Below are 11,708 nucleotides of genomic sequence, written 5' to 3'. Positions count from 1 at the left end.
TCACAGGAAGGAGGCTGGTGCAGGGAGTCTCCTCACAGGAGAGCGGTGGGTGACTTGCTCACTGTCCCTGGGCTGGGACACTGTAAGGCCAGAGGGAGGGCAGACCCCAGGGCAGCGGCCATCCAGGGGATGAATCCAAGGTGCATTTTTATATTTATATTTTCCTTCCTGGGGAAAGAGGGTTCTGTGGGCTAAATACCCCCTGGGAACCCACCGGACCCGGGTGAGCAGGGGCATCGGGCGCCCATGGCAATGGGGCGTGAACCTAGAGCTTGGGTGATGGAGGTGGCCCTTGACGCGCTGGAGCCCAGAGACCATGGGACCACAAGGTCCTCTCCTTGTCACCGCCCCTATTCTGCTGGCTTGCGAATGCCTCCTTAGGGTGGGGTGGTGCCCGACGCTGGGGTGGTAACCTCGTCCTGCCCTCTGGCCCCCCCACAGCTCCGGCCTGGGGTGGGCAGCTCGGCAGGACAGCTTTGGCTACAACTCCAAGCGCTCAGCGCCCCATGGAGGCAGATGAGGGCTGTCTAACCCCTGCTGCGTGCGTGCGTGCGCAGAGGCTGCCTGGGAAGGTGGCTCCTCACCTGCGGAGGGGGGTGAAAGACCGCTTTTGAGGGGAACTTCCAAGCCAAGAAAGCGAGGAGCAAAGAGTAGAGCTCAGCATCATCCCCCAGATCCCTCCGTCCTGGGGCTGGGAAGTGGAGGGGCGGTGGGGAGAGTGGGGGAGGGGAGTGTGAGGGATGAAGGTGTGGAGGGGAGATGGGAGGAGTGTGGGGGTAGGGAGAGGGAGTGGGGGTGGGGGAGGTATGGGGTATGAAAGGGAGGCAGGGGGTGTGGGGAAGGGGTGGATATGGAGGGGGGTAGGGGTGGAGTGGGTGTTGGTGGGGTGGGTGTTGGGGGTGGGTGTGGGGAGTGGTGGATATGGAAGGAAAGCTTGGGATGGGGTGGGATGGGGTGGGTTGGAGATGGGTGGGGGAGCGGTGAGGTATGGAAAGGAGGCTTGGGGTGGGGTGGGGATCGGTGGGGACTGAAGGGAGGTGGCGGTGGGGGCAGGTGGCATAGAAAGGAGATGTAGGTGTGGGAGGGGTAAAGGGATCAGCAGTGTGGTGTCACTGGAGCCTCTGGCCCTTATCAGGGAGTTTGGGGCTGTGGGTCATGCCAGGGTGGGCTTGGCATGGCTGGCTTTGTTTCCTAAGGGACCTCTGGCTTTGCCATAGGGAGGATAGGGAGGGGTGGACAGCTGGGCAGTGGACACAGTGGGCAGTGGTGTGACCCTTGCTTTTCCAGTTGCTCAGACAGTGCCCTGGCTGCTCACCCAGGAGCTGGACGCAGGTGCGGCCGAGGGAGGGGAGGGTCAGTACCCAGGACGTGTGCTGGCTGCTGTCAGGAGCCCAGTGAATTTTTTAAGGGAGAGGAGACCCTGGAGGGCTGTGCTGCTCCTACCCAAGATCAGACCCCACCCTCAGGAAGGGGAAGGCCAGGGAGATGCCTCCTGGCACACAGCCAGGGCCCCAGAGAGCCAGCGCCAGCCTCCCGGCAGCAGCAGAACACAGTGGGCCAGCGAGGCAGGGAGGGCATCTCATGGTTTTCTGTACTCTTTTCTTTTTCAAGAGTTGCGCGGGGCCGGGCATAGTGGCTCACGCCTGTAATCCAAGCACTTTGGAGGCCAAGTTGGGCAGATCACCTGTGGTCAGGAGTTCAAGACCAGCCTGACCAACATAGTGAAACCTTGTCTTTAAAAAAAAAAAAAAAAAAAAGAGTTGCGCGGGGGTCTCGCTCTACCTAAGTCGGAGAGCAGAGGCGCAATTGTGCCTCACTGCAGCCTTGAATTCCCAGGCTCAGGCAATCCTTCCACCTCAGCCTCCGGAGTAGCCGGGACCACAGGTTTGTGTGCCATTCGTGGCTAAAGCACCTTAGGGTGGATCGCATCTTCTGACCTGCCCAGAGGCAGTGCGAATAGGCACCAAGTGCAAGATGACCTCGGGTGCCCATCTTCCTCCCGAACCTGCCCAGACTTAGATCCTTTTAGAGGAGACCCCTGGAGGCTGTCTCCTCTCTCCTGACCCTGGAGCTGGGGGCACTGGGAAGGGTGGGCCTTGGCTGTCTATGCTCTAGGGGGCAGAGAGCATTGAGCAGAAACTCGGGGTGTGGGTGCAGAGCCTCAGTTCAGGGAGGCAGGTGAGGATTTTCCTCCTGAGTGCAGTGGATGGGGCCCGGGTCCAGGCCTGGGAAGCTGAAGCTGCTCTGGCTGGGGCCCACTGTGTGGGGCATCTTCTCCCGAACTCTGAGAGGGCAGGGGTGCCAGAGCCGAGGGGGATTCACGTAGACCCAAGGCCCAGGAAGCAGAAAAGCAATCTGATATGCCAATGAGATCTTATGTTACAGAAGCCTTCATTCCTGCCCGGGCATGGTGGCTCACACCTGTAATCCCAGCACTTTGAGAGGCCGAGGTGGGCGCATCATGAGGTCAGGAGTTCAAGACCAGCCTGATCAACATGGTGAAACCCCATCTCTACTAAAAATACAAAGTATCAGCCAAGCATGGTGGTGCGTGCCTGTAATCCCAGCTATTCGGGAGGCTGAGGCAGGAGAATCGCTTGAACCCGGGAGGCGGAGGTTGCTGTGAGCCAAGATCACTCCAGGGCACTCCAGCCTGGGTGAGACTCTGTCTCAAAAAAAAAAAAAAAAAAAAAAAAAAAGGAGATTTCATTCCCACCCCACATGCCTTCTTAGGAGGAAGCCCAAGGCAGGTGATGGCGGTGGTGCCCTGGTGCGTGAGGACCTTGGGAGTAAGGGTAAGAGCAGGCAATGATGATGGTGGACAGAGGGGCCTGTTGGATGCTGGTCTGGAAGGCAGGGACAGAACCGGGGGACCCCCGGGGAGGCAGAGCCCACAGGATTGAGGGGAGGCCTGGGCCTCTGTGTGTGCATCCCGGTAGGATGCTGCCGTGGGGAGCAGGCTTCCAGGCAGGCTAGGCTAGAAGGTTGGACTGTTTCTAATTCAAGGCAGTTCAAAGAGGGTATTATTTGTTGGGGCTGGTGAGAATCCAGGCAGGCTTCCCAGAAGAGGCATTGCTTGAATTGGAACGATGGGGTATTTAAAACTTGCTTACATTTTTAGGCTGGGTGCGGTGGCTGACTCCTGTAAATCAATCCCAGCCCTCTGGGAGTCCCAGGCAGGCAGATCATTTGAGGTCAGAAGTTCGAGACCAGCCTGGCCAACATGGTGAAACCCCATCTCTACTGAAAATATAAAAATTAGCTGGGTGTGGTGGCAGGTGCCTTTCATCCCAGCTACTCAGGAGGCTGAGGCAGGAGAATCGCTTGAACCCGGGAATTGGAGGTTGAAGTGAGCCAAGATGGCACCACTGCACTCCAGCCTGGGCGACAGAGCAAAACCCTGTCTCAAAAACACAAGAAAGACTTGTTTAAGTTTCTAAACCTATTTCAGAAGTTTTGAAACATTTGTTTCAATTTTTTTTTCTTTATATGTACTTATAAGTAATGGCCAATGTCAAAGGTTTAGAAAGAATGGGAAAGCTCACAGAAGGAAATCAATCCCTCCAGGACTCTCACCACGCAGAGGCTGACCCAGGCCAGGCTCCGGACACTCTGGGACTCCTGTTCAAGCATCTTGTGATGAGGCCCTGGATAACTGCAGCACCTCCCGACCATGTCCCAAGTCCACCCTGAGCCCCCACAGCCACTCCCCACCCAGAGCCACAGGCTCCCATCACCCCGTGTGCAAAGCTGTCAGGTGGCTTTCACCCTGCTTGGAGGGAGGTCAGGTTCTCATGAGGAAGCAAGGTCCCTTGAGGTCATCCGTGGCAGAACCCCTTTACCTTCTGTCTGTCTGTTTGTCCTCTCTCTCTCTCTCTCTGTCTCTGAGATGGTGTCTTGCTCTGTTGCCAGGCTGGAGTGCAGTGGCGTGATCTCAGCTCACTACAAACTCCGCCTCCTTGGTTCAAGTGATTCTCCCACCTAAGCCTCCCACGTAGCTGGGACTACAGGCACCTGCCACCATGCCTGGTGACTTTTTGTACTTTTAGTTGAGATGGGGTTTCACAGTGTTGGCCGGGCTGGTCTCGAGCTCCTGACCTCGTGATCTGCCCTCCTCGGCCTCCCAAAGTGCTGGGATTACAGGCTTTGGCCACCGTGCCTGGCCCTTTTTTTCTTTTTTCTTTTTTTGAGATAGAGTCATGCTCTTTTGCCAGGAGGGAGTGCAGCGGCATGATCTCAGCTCACTGCAACCTCTGCCTCCTGGGTTCAGTTGATTCTCCTGCCTTAACCTCCAGAGTAGCTGTGACTCCAGGCATGTGCCACCACACCCGGCTAATTTTTATATTTTTAGTAGAGACGAGGTTTCACCATGTTGGCCAGGATGGTCTCGATCTCTTGATCTTGTGATCCACCCACCTCAGCCTCCCAAAGCACTAGGATTAGAAGCGTGAGCCATCTAGCCTGGCCTGTGTCTTCATCTCATTGCCTCTGTCCCCTGGAATGTGCATTCGAGGGGTTCAGGGATTTAGGTCTGCTCTGTTCCCTGCTGTGCCTGTGCCCCCTGCTCCTAGGGCAGATCTGTTAAGTGAAGAAACAGATGTGAACGATGAGTGTGTACGTGCATGTGTGTGTGCGTATACTCAGAGGATCACAGGGAGATTTGGGTTGTTTCTTCCCCTACTGGACCAAATTGAAGACTAGAGTGTTGTTTATATTCAGGATGGAATTCCACAGCAAAAAATACTTACGGAGGGTTTCTCAGCACTGGGGCGACACCAGTGTGTCACGGAGGTGGGTGTTGTCTGTGCACTGGGGAGACACCAGTGTGTCACGGAGGTGGGTGTTGTCTGTGCTCTGGGGAGACACCAGTGTGTCACGGAGGTGGGTGTGGTCTGTGCTCTGGGGAGACACCAGTGTGTCACGGAGGTGGGTGTGGTCTGTGCTCGGGGCGCACAGCCTTGAAGAGGCACCTCAGATTTGCTTTTCTGTCGTCACCTGGGAATGTCCTCTGATCACACATCTGCACGTCCTCCGAGGGCTCTCAATGATCAGGAGCATGAACTGTGATGGTGTCCTGGCTCGGCCCGCCATTGTCCTGGAGACACTTATCGTTTATTTAATCAGCCCTAGTTGCTGGATAATTAATTCATCAGGCTGCAATGAACACATGCCACGCTTTCATGGGAATCTTCATACATCAGTCTTTGTGCACAGCGGATTCGGGACAGGCGAGCCCCAAAGAAGGGCTTAGCCCGTGATGATACCTGGCTTTGCCCAGGAAATAATGCAAGGGCTAGCCAGGGCAGAGCACAAGAAACAGCTTCACCGAAACGGCGGCATCACAGCTCCGGCCGATCCACAGCTCCGTGACTGCGCCTGCAGAACAGGGCTACCCCACGGGGACACAGGGGCAGCTCGAGGCAGTTTTGCGGTCATATTTATACCCACTTTTAGTTGTATTTTAATTAATATAGATTAAGGGGCAGCTTATGCAGAAATTTTCAGGGAAGGGGTAGTAACTTGGGTCGTTGGGTCATTGCCATGGAAAAGGGGGGGGTAACTCCCGGGTGTTGCCATGGCAATAGTGAACTGACCTGGCACACTGGTGACCTGTGTTATGGAAAGCTGCTTCTGCTCCATCCCTGTTTTACCGAGTCCTCAATTTGGTCCAGTGTCTGAACCCTGCCTCCAGAGTTGAGTCCCACCTCCTACCTCACAGGCATTTCATTAAACTATTTCTTTCTCTCCCTTCCTTCCTTTTTCTTTCCTTTCTGCCTCTCCTTCTTCCCTCCCCATCTCTTTCCTTTTCCTTTTTTTCTTTTTCCTTCCTTCCTTTCCTCCCTCTCTCCCTCCCTTCCTTCCCTCCCTCTATCCCTCTCTTTCCTTCCTTTCTTTCCCCCTTCCCCCTCTTCTCCCCTCTCCCCTTCTTCTCCCACCTCCCTTCCTTTCCCTCCTTCCCTCCCTCCCTCCTTCCTTCTTTCCCTCCCTCCCTTTCTTTCTTCCTTCCTTCCCTCTCTCTTTCCTTCCTTCCTCTTTTCTTTCCCCTTCCCCCTCTCCTCCCCTCTCCCCTTCTCCTCCCCCCTTCCCCCCTTCCTTCCTTCCCTCTTTCCCTCCTTCCCTCCTTCCTGTCTTGCTCTGTCATCCAGGCTGGAGTGCAGTGGCACAATCATAGCTCACTGCAGCCTTGACCTCCTGGGCTCAAGTGATCCTCCCACCTCAGCCTCCCAAATAGCTGGGACCACAGGCATGCATCACCATGCCTGCCCAATTTTTTGACATTTTTTTGTAGAGACAGTCTCGCTATGTTGCCCAGGCTGGTCTCAAGCTCCTGGACACAAGCGATCCTACTGCCTCAGCCTCCCAAAGTGCTGGGATTACAGGCATGAGCCACTGCATCCCGCCTAAAATATGTTTCTAGAAGTAAAATTAGTGGGTCAAAAACACATGTATGTTTGTAAGAAATGTAGTACATATTGTCCTCCAAAAATATGGTTCCACTTTGGATAGGATTTTTTAGTGTTTTGTCAATTCTTAGTACCCAAGTAGAGAAATTTACAAGTGTACATGTAAAGAATAGGGACCACCCAGAATCCCACCTTCCCGAGAAAATCCCTGGTTGAGTTACAGTTTACGACTTTCCAGATTTTTTTACCATTCATGTTAAATATATATAATGTAATATGGATATATGTGGATATATATGTGTCCACAAGAGAGAGTGAGCCTGGGAGGGAGGCAGCGTTTCTGTACCTCTAAGCCCCTTTTGATGATTTTGTGATGGTCCCTGGAGATGTGGCTTCGAGGCCACCCATGTGACAGTGGCTGCCCCCTCAATATTAACACCAGCCAAGAAGGCTTTGAGTAGCTTCACTTTTAGAAGTCTGAATTATGAAAATAGGGCTTTTCCCCTCCATTTTCCAAATATAAAATTATAACATGGAGTAATAGATTTTTTTAATATTTGCTGACCAGAATTGAACTTGTTTTTTTTTTTTTTAAAAAAGTGACACTGTGCCAGCAGTGGTGCCTCACACCTGTAATCCCAGCACTTTGGGAGGCTGAGGCAGTCAGATCACGAAGTCAAGAGATTGAGACCATCCTGGCCAACATGGTGAAACCCCATCTCTATTAAAAAATACAAAAGTTAGCTGGGAGTGGTGGTGCGGGCCTGTAGTCCCAGCTACTCGGGAGGCTGAGGCAGGAGAATTGCTTGAACCCTGGAGGTGGAGGTTGCAGTGAGCGGAGACCGCGCCACTGCACTCCGTCTTGGCATCTGGAGACAGAGCGAGACTCTGTCTCAAAAAAAAAAAAAAAAAAAAAGGTGACATTGGCTAGGCACAGTGGCTCACGCCTATAATCCCAGCACTTTGGGAGGCTGAGGTGGGTGGATCACTTAAGCCTAGAGTTCAAAACCAGACTGGGCAACATGGTGAAAACCTGTCTCAAAAAAAAAAAAAAAAAATTACCTGGGTGTGGTGGCACATGCCTGTCGTCCCAGGTACTTGGGAGGCTGAGGTAGGAGGATCACCTGAACCCAGGAGGTGGAGGTTGCAGTGAACCCATATCATGCCACTACACTCCAGCCTGGGTGACAGAGTGAGGCCATGTCTCAAAAAAATAGTACTGGCCGGGCGTGGTGGCCCATGCCTTTAATCTCAGCACTTTGGGAGGCCAAGGCAGGTGGATCACAAGGTCAGGAGTTCGAGACCAGCCTGACCAACATGGTGAATCCCCGTCTCTACTAAAAATACAAAATTTGCCGGGTATGGTGGCACATGCTTGTAATCCCAGCTACTCGGGTGCCTGAGGCAGGAGAATCGTTTGAACCCAGGAGGTGGTGGTTTTGGTGAGCCGAGATTGTGTTGTTGCACTCAAGCCTGGTGACAGAGCGAGACTCCCTCTCAATAATACTAATAATACTAACAATAAATACATTGAAAAGGTGACACTATGGTGTAAACTAACTGGAGTGGGTTTTCTCGACAGAGGGTTTTGGGGAGGAGGGACATAGTGGAAAGAGGGGACTGAATTGTTAGGATTGTCTGAAGAATCTGGCCAGTCACCGTGGCTCACACCTATAATCCCAGCACTTTGGGAGGCCGAGGCAGGAGGATCACTTGAGGTCAGGAGTTTGAGACCAGCCTGACCAACATGGAGAAATCCCACCTCTACTAAAAACACAAAATTAATTGGGCGTGGTGGTGCAGGCCTATAATCCCAGCTACTCAGAAGGCTGAGGCAGGAGAATCACTTGAACCCGGGAGGTGGAGGTTGCAGTGAGCCGAGATTGTGCCATTGCACTCCAGCCTGGGCAACAAGAGCAAAACTCTGTCTCAAAAAAAAAAAATTGCAGGGCTGAATGAAGCAAACAAAGGAAAAAGATTAAAAAAGAATCTGTAGGGGGCGAGGCAGGGTGAAGGCTGGACGGTGGCACTGCAGACAACTGGCCTGGGTAATTGATCTTTGCTGCGAGGGCCCTGGGGAGCCAAGGGAGGCTTTAGGCAGGGAAGAGATGTGATCAAGGCTGTGTGTTAGACAATTAGCCTGTTGACTGTGCAGAACAGCCAGGAAGGAGATAAATAAGACAAGCAGCCGCTGCTGTGACCTGGCAGAAAACTGGAGCAGGGGCCTACCATCCAGTCTGCTCTATGGCAGGTCTGGGACTTCCCCGGGTGTCCCTGGGTCAAGGGAGGCCAAGCTCAAGGCGAACTTTCAAGCTTCATTCCTACCTGTGTTAGTTTTCTATTGCTGTGTAACAAGTTGCCAGTTTGAAACTACACACGTTTATGGGCCGGACGCGGTGGCTCACTCCTGCAATCCCAGCACTTTGGAGGGCCCCTGCACTCCAGGCCTTGGCGGGTGGATCACAAGGTCAGGAGATTGAGACCATCCTGGCCAACATGGTGAAACCCCTTCTCTACTCAAAATACAAAAAATTAGCCAGGTGTGGTGGCACATACCTGTAGTCCCAGCTACTTGGGAGGCTGAGGCAGGAGAAATGCTTGAACCCGGGAGGTGGGGGTTGCAGTGAGCTGAGAACGCGCCACTGCACTCTTGCCTGGGCAATAGAACGAGACACCATCTCAAAAACAAAAAACAAAACAAAAAAAAACTGTACACATTTATGATCATACAGTTTCGGTAGGTCAGGAGTCTGGGGAGGGCCCAGCTGGGTGCTCTGCTCAGGATCTCCCTGATCTGCAGTCACGGTGTCATCCAGACTGCGTCTCACCTGGAGCTCAGTGTCTCCTTCCAAGCTCGTTTGAATAGTCGGCAGAATTTGGCTCCCTGTGGCTCTGAAACGGAGGCCCTCAGTTCCTGGTGGCCTCCCCCTCCAAAGGCGGTTCTCAACACAGGTGTTTTCTTCTTCCAGCTCAGCGGGAAAGTGGCTCTCTGCTTAAATCTCTTCTTTCAGGGATGACCGGATCTTTCAAAGGGCTCACCTGATGAGGCCCACCAAGGAGAATCTTCCTTCTGCCTAGATCAGTATCAGCTGATTGCAGACGTTAATTACATCTGAAAAATCCTTTCACCTTCACCGCCGCTCTGTTAGTCAGAAACAAGCCGCAGGTTTCACTCACACTCAAGCAGAAGGGATTACACAAAGGTGGGGCTACCTGGGGTGGAATCACAGGGCCAGTTCTTTTTGAGATGGAGTCTCGCTCTGCCACCCAGACTGGAGTGCAGTGGCGAATTCCCGGCTCACCACAACCTCCACCTCCCAGGCTCAAGCAATTCTCCTGCCTCAGCCTCCTGAGTAGCTGGGATTACAGGCATTCGCCACCACACCCAGCTAATTTTTTGTATTTTTAGTAGAGACGGACGGGGTTTCACCATGTTGGTCAGACTGGTCTCAAACTCCTGACCTCAGGTGATCCGCCTGCCTCAGCCTCCCAAAGTGCTGGGATTACAGCCGTGAACCACCACACCTGGCTGGCAGGGCCATCTTAGAATTATGTCTACCACACCGTCTCTCTTTTGAGTCCACCTGATTTCAAGGCGCCCATTCCTGGCTGCCTTACATCCCAAGCTCAAGCCATTCTCACTTTTTCTAAGGTGAGAACTAAGAATTAAGAAATTCCTGGAGAGCTGCTACGCAGTGGCTCACACCTGTAATCTCAGCAGTTTGAGAGGCCAGAGCGGGAGATCACTTGAGCCCAAGAGTTTGAAGTTATAGTGAGCAAGGATCTCCCCACTGCACTCCAGCCTGGGAAATGGGTGTTCTCAAACACAGATTCCGGTACCTCCACTGACCAACAAGCGTCCAGGGGACATGTCCAGCTCTGTGTGAGGCACCAGTGGGACACAAAACACACAGAAGAAAGCACATTTTTAAACCTTTGAACAGCTTCAAAGTCCATACTTGAGACTGTTACATGGCCTGCTTTCTTTCTTTCTTTTTTTTTAAGAGATGGGGTCTCGCTATGTTGCCCAGGCTGGAGTGCAGTGGCTATTCACAGGCGCGATCTCACTACTGATCAGCACAGGAGTTTCAACCTGCTCCATTTCCGACCTGGGCCAGTTCACCCCTCCTTAGGCAACCTGGTGGTCCCCCGCTTCAGGGAGGTCACCATATTGATGCCGAACTTAGTGCGGACACCTGATCAGCATAGTGCACCACAGCCCAGAACTCCTGGACTCAAGTAATCCTCCCACCTCAGCCTCCCGAGTAGCTGAGACTACAGGCACACGCCACCGTGCCAGGCCCTGCTTTCTTTTTAAAGATTGCTTTGTTTTTCCATAAAGTTGTTTTAAAAATATGGAGACTCATGGATTCTGAGTCACCATAAAATGTAAGCTATCCAGCTAGGCACAGTGGCTCACACCTGTAATCCCAGCACTTTGGGAGGCCGAGGTGGGTGGATTACCTGAAGTCAGGAGTTCGAGACCAGCCTGGCCAACATGGTCTGGCTTTTTTGTATTTTTAATCTCTACTAAAAATACAAAAAATTAGCCGGGCATGGTGGTGCACCCCTGTAGTCCCAGCTACTTGGGAATCTGTGGCAGGAGAACTGACTGAACCCAGGAGGCAGAGGTGGCAGTCAGCAGAGATTGTGCCACACTCCAGCCTGAGCGACTGGGTGACAGAGTGAGACTTGGTCTCAAAAAAACAAAAAACAACAAAAAAAATCAAGCTATTCACATTTTGGCTTGTGTCTTCCCCCCAATTTTTTTTTTTTTTTTTTTTTTTTTGAGATGGAGTTTCGCTCTTGTTACCCAGGCTGGAGGGCAATGGCACGAGCTCGGCTCACCACAACCTCCGCCTCCTGGGTTCAGGCAATTCTCCTGCCACAGGTTCCCAAGTAGCTGGGACTACAGGCATGCGCCACCACGCCCAGCTAATTTTTTGTATTTTTAGTAGAGACGGGGTTTCACCATATTGACCAGGATGGTCTCGATCTGTTGACCTCGTGATCCACCCGCCTCGGCCTCCCAAAGTGCTGGGATTACAGGCTTGAGCCACCGCGCCCGGCCTTCCCAGATTTTTTACACTGCACGTATAAAATATGTGATAGACATTGCTGTGCACATCGCTTCCCCGTCCCCCGGTTTTCATTATTTTTCAAAGTAGAGCTTAGAGATGGGTTTGCTGGGTGAAAGCATGCGAACGTCTTCATGGCTGTTGGCTCCAGTTCCCGAACGCTTAAACTGAGCTTTGCGCTGTGACCCCTGCTGGTCATTTGGATTTGCTTGTTTCTTTGTCTTTC

The sequence above is a fragment of the Callithrix jacchus genome, chromosome 1 (genome assembly GCF_049354715.1).
Source record: "Callithrix jacchus isolate 240 chromosome 1, calJac240_pri, whole genome shotgun sequence".
Lineage (NCBI taxonomy): Eukaryota > Metazoa > Chordata > Mammalia > Primates > Cebidae > Callithrix > Callithrix jacchus.
This window is presented reverse-complemented; position numbering follows the sequence as displayed.